A 6,000-nucleotide genomic window follows, 5' to 3' on the forward strand; every position below is an offset into this window, starting at 1 on the left:
TGGGAGGTGTCTGAAATCTCCCCAGTTGAAGGTAAGGGTGAAGTTCTGATCACTCTCATTCTCTGATCACAGCCATCTCCCCTTCAAGGTGGCACGGCCTCTGTGGTAGAGCCGGCCACTCCAGGAGAGATTTCAGCCACAGTAGAGACTGCCCGGTCACAGAGAGCCAGTCTTCCAGTCCCCAACAGTCTCTTGGAATATAGTTGTCCCTCACTCACAAATAGTGACCTTCCCCACACATCCACTCACTCTCCTTTTGATCTCTCACTCTCACAATATCTAGTTGCCTGCAGTCCCGTCGGTATCCATCTTCCCCATTGGATTCATTTACTCCTTTTTTTTAAAAATATATTTTATTGAGTTTTTACAGAGAGGAAGGGAGAGAGATAGAGAGTTAGAAACATCGATGAGAGAGAAACATCGACCAGCTGCCTCCTGCACACTCCCCACCGGGGATGCACCCGCAACCAAGGTACATTCCCTTGACCAGAATCGAACCTGGGACCTTTCAGTCCGCAGGCCGACGCTCTATCCACTGAGCCAAACCGGTTTCGGCCATTTACTCTTAAATAAACATTTGTTAATAACTCACTGTGTTCCAATTATATCATAGACATCTAAAATCTGTTGTTGAGTAAAAAGCCTGATTTTAACCATTTCTTCTGATAAACATTTTTTGTAAATCTGCGAGCACCAAATAGTTGAACTGCCTCATTTGTATTCTTTTTCATCTTTTTTTCTTTCTTTACATATAAATGGCCAGTTGGAATTATAAAATCTTAACAAATGTTCTCTCTATACTTATAAAGTGGATATCGTTCAGATAGAAGAAAGATACAGTGTACCTATCTTACTAATGCCCCTAAATTGTGACCATGCATTCTTGTTTCAGAATTAGTTTAGCACTAAACAAAAAGATCTCTACAAGATCTCTTTAGTGGGACCAATTTTCTAAACATAGGTTTACAGATGTCATAATTGGAGTCCAAACTGTATTCACAGTCTACTACAGTAATTATATGTATGAGCATGTAATTTTCTTCATTCATTTTGGAACTTAAAAAGGATAAAAATCATTCTTCTCTTGCCTGGCTAGCTTGTGGGCTCAATACCCAGTAGAGGGCGTGCAGGAGGGCAGCCAATTAATGATTCACTCTCATCATTGATGTTTCTATCTCTCTCTTCCTCTCCCTTCCTCTCTGAAATAAATTTTATAAAAATTACTCTTCTCCTACTCAAAATGAGTTTGTTTTACCAATTAAACATCTTAGTAAAATATGGACCATTTCTTTCAATGTTACCTGAAATCTATATTATGTATCTTTCTCTCCATGTAGATTCAATACCCAAGAGTTGGTTAATAAGGGAATAAGCTCTTTACTTTATTCTATTTAAATTTTTCTTTCAAAACTCATTGGTGACAATTCTTAAAAACCAAGTGACCTGCCCTGGCCTGTGTGGCTCAATTTGTTAGAGTATCATCACTTGCACTGAAGGGTCTTGGGTTTGATTCCCCTTTGGAGCACATACCATGGTTGTGGGTTTAATCCCTGGTAAGGACATGTACAGGAGGCAACTTATTGATCTTTTTTCACATTGATGTTTCTGCTTCTTTCTCTCCCTCTCTCTTTGTCTCTCTCTAAACTCAATAAAACATATTCTCATTTGAGGATTAAAAAAAATTCGGTGAACTTTCCTCATATCCTACGTGCTTTAACTTTAATGAAATCCATTCACTGAGCAATGACTACATCTCAAGCCTGTACCAAAGTTTGATAAAAAACAAAACTGATAAAAATTCTGCTCTCATGTAACTACATTCTAATGTGTGCATCTGATGATGATAATAGTGGGGTATTTGACTCCAAGTTTGTTATATTCTCTACTGATGTTATTTCTGTGACTCACTGTCATTTTAAAAAATATCACCTCTCTAAAAAAGATTTTTTCAACCATTGTCTTAGTGTTTTTAATTGAGATAAAATTTAGAAATGTGAGAAAAGGATAGATCTTAGAGGTATAGTATGATGAGTTTTATAATTGCACAATTATTCATATCAAGTTATTGAACATTTTCATCACCCAAGAAAGATCCTTTTAGTCCCTTCCCATTCAAACCCAGTACCACTCATAAGAACTTACTGTTTTTATTTTTTTTGGACCAGAGATAATTTTTTCTGTTCTAAAAGTTTAGATAAATAATTTTATACAGTATGTACTTTCCTTTGTCCAGCTTTTTCATTCAGCCTGATGTTTCTAAGGTCATTTGTGTTTTTCATATAACAATATTTTATTTCCTTTCATTGCTGAGTAGTTTTATTTCCTTTCATTACCGAGTAGTGTTTCATTGTGTGGATGTACCACAATTTTGTAATCTACTCTGTTGATTAATATTTGAAACTTTTCTTATTTGGGGTTATTATGAATAAAGTTGTAAACATTCTTGTACAATTTTTTTGTGTCCATACTTTTTTCATTTTCTTGGATAAATACCTAGAAGAATTGCTGATTCTTAAGGCAGGAATATTTTCAACATTAGGTAAAACTGACAGTTAACTTTCCAAAGTAGTTAAACAATATACACTCCCACCATCAATGTATGATAGTTCTAGTTGTTTTATGTATTTGCCAACATTTAATGTTATCATTATTTTGTTTACTTTAACCATTCTAAATACCAGTGGTTTTAATTTACCTTCATCTTGTTATCAGTGATACTAGTAATTTTCCTGCACTTATTTCCCATTGATATCCAGATAGGCAGGACCAGAATAGTATTAGTTAGTCTTGAGTTAGTTATTTGCCATTATTGAGCAAGACCCTACCCAATTTCATGTAAATATTGAGGTTTTCTAATCATGTAGATGGGAACTAATCATATATTTTTGACTGGTAAATCTGATACATTTTACTGCATCTTGTTCATGAGCAAAAATCTACAAATATTTTATTTTTTTAATATTGTTTCTAACATAAGCTTGTAGAGCTATACATTTCCCTCTAGTCCTCTAGCTGCATTCTTCACATTTTGATATGCAGTATTTTCACTCTAATTTATCTCAAAAATTTTCTAACTTCTCTTGTTAGTTTATATATAAAACATGGGTTCCTTGAAAGTTTGTTGCTTAATTTCAAAATACTTATATTTTCTATATACCTTTTTATATCAAATTTGGTTGCATTTAAGTGAGAAAATATAATCTGAATGATTTTAATCCCTTAAAATGAGACTTGTTTATAGAAAAATATACATTTTACCTTAGTGAATGTTCCATGCACTCCTTTTTTTATTGCTTAAAATATTAAATAGTAGTACATTTGTTTCCTTTTTTTTTCCCTTTTGACCTTCCCCCAGCCTTCCGTACCCGCCAGTGTCTTGTGTCCATTGGTTATGCTTATAAGCATGCATACAAGTCCTTTGGTTGATCTCTTACCCCCGCCAACCCTCCCCAACCTTCCTGCTGTAAGTTGACAGTCTGTTTAATGTTTCTCTGCCTCTGTATCTATTTTTGTTCATCAGTTTATAATGCTCTTTATTATCCATAAATGGGTGAGATCATGTGGTATTTTTATTTCACTGACTGGCTTATTTCACTTAGTTCTCTAGTGCCATCCATGCTTTTGCAAATAGTAAGAATTCCTTATTTTTTACAGCAGCATAGTATTCCATTGTGTATATGTACCACAGTTTTCTAATCCATTCATCCGTTGATGGGCACTTAGGCTGTTTCCAAATCTTAGCTATGGTAAATTGTGCTGCTATGAACATAAGGATGCATATATCCTTTCTGATTGGTGTTGCTGGTTTCTTAGGATATATTCCTAGCAGTGGGATCAATGGGTAAAATGGGAGTTTCATTTTTAACTTTTTGAGGAAACTCTATACTGTCTTCCATAGTGGCCGCACCAGTCTGCATTCCCACCAGCAGTGCACGAGTGTTCCTTTTTATCCGCATCCTCTCCAGCACTTGTCTTTTTTTTTTCCTTTTTTTTATTGCTTAAAGTATTACAAAGGGTGTTACATATGTCTCCTTTTATCCCCCATTCTTGACAATCCCCTGGCCCTCCCCAGTGTCTTATGTCCATTGGTTATGCTTATATGCATGCATACAAGTCCTTCAGTTGATCTCTTACCGCCCCCTTCTGCCCCCCTCCCCACCCCAGCCTTCCTGCTGTAGTTTGACAGTCTGTTCAAGGCAGCTCTGCCTCTGTATCACTTTTTGTTCATAAGTTTATAATGGTCTCTATTATCCATGAATGAGTGAGATCATGTGGTATTTTTCCTTCATTGACTGGCTTATTTCACTTAGCATAATGCTCTCCAGTTCCATCCATGCCGTTGCAAATGGTAAGAGTTCCTTCTTTTTTACAGCAGCATAGTATTCCATCATGTAGGTGTACCACAGTTTTCTAATCCATTCATCTACTGATGGGTACTTAGGCTGTTTCCAGATCTTAGCTATGGTGAATTGTGCTCCTATGAACATATGGGTGCATACATCCTTTCTGATTGGTGTTTCTGGTTTCTTGGAATATATTCCTAGAAGTGGGATCACAGGGTCAAATGGGAGCTCCATTTTTAGTTTTTTGAGGAAGCCCCATACTGTCTTCCATAGTGGCTGCACCAGTCTGCATTCCCACCAGCAGTGCACAATGTTCCTTTTTCTCCACATCCTCTCCAGCACTTGTCATTTGTTGATTTGTTGATGATAGCCATTCTGACAGGTGTGAGATGCTACCTCATTGTTGTTTTGATTTGCATTTCTCTGATGACTAGTGACTTTGAGCATGTTTTCATACGTCTCTTGGATTTCTGAATGTCCTCTTTTGAAAGGTGTCTATTTATTTCCTTTGCCAATTTTTTGATTGAATTGTTTATCTTCCTTTTGTTAAGTTGTATGAGTTCCCTATAAATTTTGGAGATTAGGCCCTTATCAGATATGACATTGGCAAATATGTTCTCCCATGCAGTGGGCTTTCTTGTTGTTTTGTTGATGGTTTCTTTTGCTCTGCAGAAGCTTTTTATTTTGATGTAGTCCCATTTGTTTATTTTCTCTTTAGTTTCCAATGCCCTAGGAGCTGTATCGGTGAAGAAATTTCTTCGGCATAAGTCTGAGATTTTGTTGCCTTTGGATTCCTCTAGTATTTTAATGTTTCCCGTCTTACATTTAAGCCCTTTATCCATTTTGATTTTATTTTTGTGTATGGTGTAAGTTGGTGGTCTAGTTTCATTTTTTTGCATGTATCTGTCCAATTTTCACAGCACCATTTATTGAAGAGACTGTCTTGACTCCATTGTATGTTCTTGCCTCTTTTGGAAAATATTAATTGAACATATTGGTTTGGGTCTATTTCTGGGTTCTCTATTCTATTCCATTGATCTATATATCTGTTCGTGTGCCAGTACCAGGCAGTTTTGAGAACAGTGGCTTTGTAATACAGCTTGATATCTGGTATTGAGATCCCAACTACTTTGTTCTTCTTTCTCAGGATCACTGCAGCTATTTGGAGTTTTTTTTTTATTCCAGATGAATTTTTGGAGAGTTCGTTCTAGGTCTGTGAAACGTGTACTTTTAAAAAGAATGTATATTTTATTTTGTTGGTTTTATTATTCCATAAATGGATATTAGCTTAAATGGTTGATAGTGTTGTGCAAGTTTTCTATATACTCTTTATTTTCTGTCTACTTGTTCTATCAGTTCTTGGGAGGGGAATATTGGAATAATCAAATATAATTATAAATCTGTCTATTTCTCTATTTATTTCACTTATATTTTGTTTCATGTATATTTAAAATTCTTTTATTTGATAAATACACATTTAGGATGCCTTATTAATGAATTGACCTTTTATCATTGTGAAATATTTTTATTTCTCTATTTTAATATACAGTGCCCTAAAATCTACTTTCTCATATATCAATATATCCTCTCCAGCTTTTTTAAGATTAGAATTCCTGATACCTATTTGATCTTCCAAGCCATAGTCTCTTTAGATTCC

Source organism: Myotis nattereri (assembly GCF_964212035.1).
Source record: "Myotis nattereri genome assembly, chromosome: X".
NCBI lineage: Eukaryota > Metazoa > Chordata > Mammalia > Chiroptera > Vespertilionidae > Myotis > Myotis nattereri.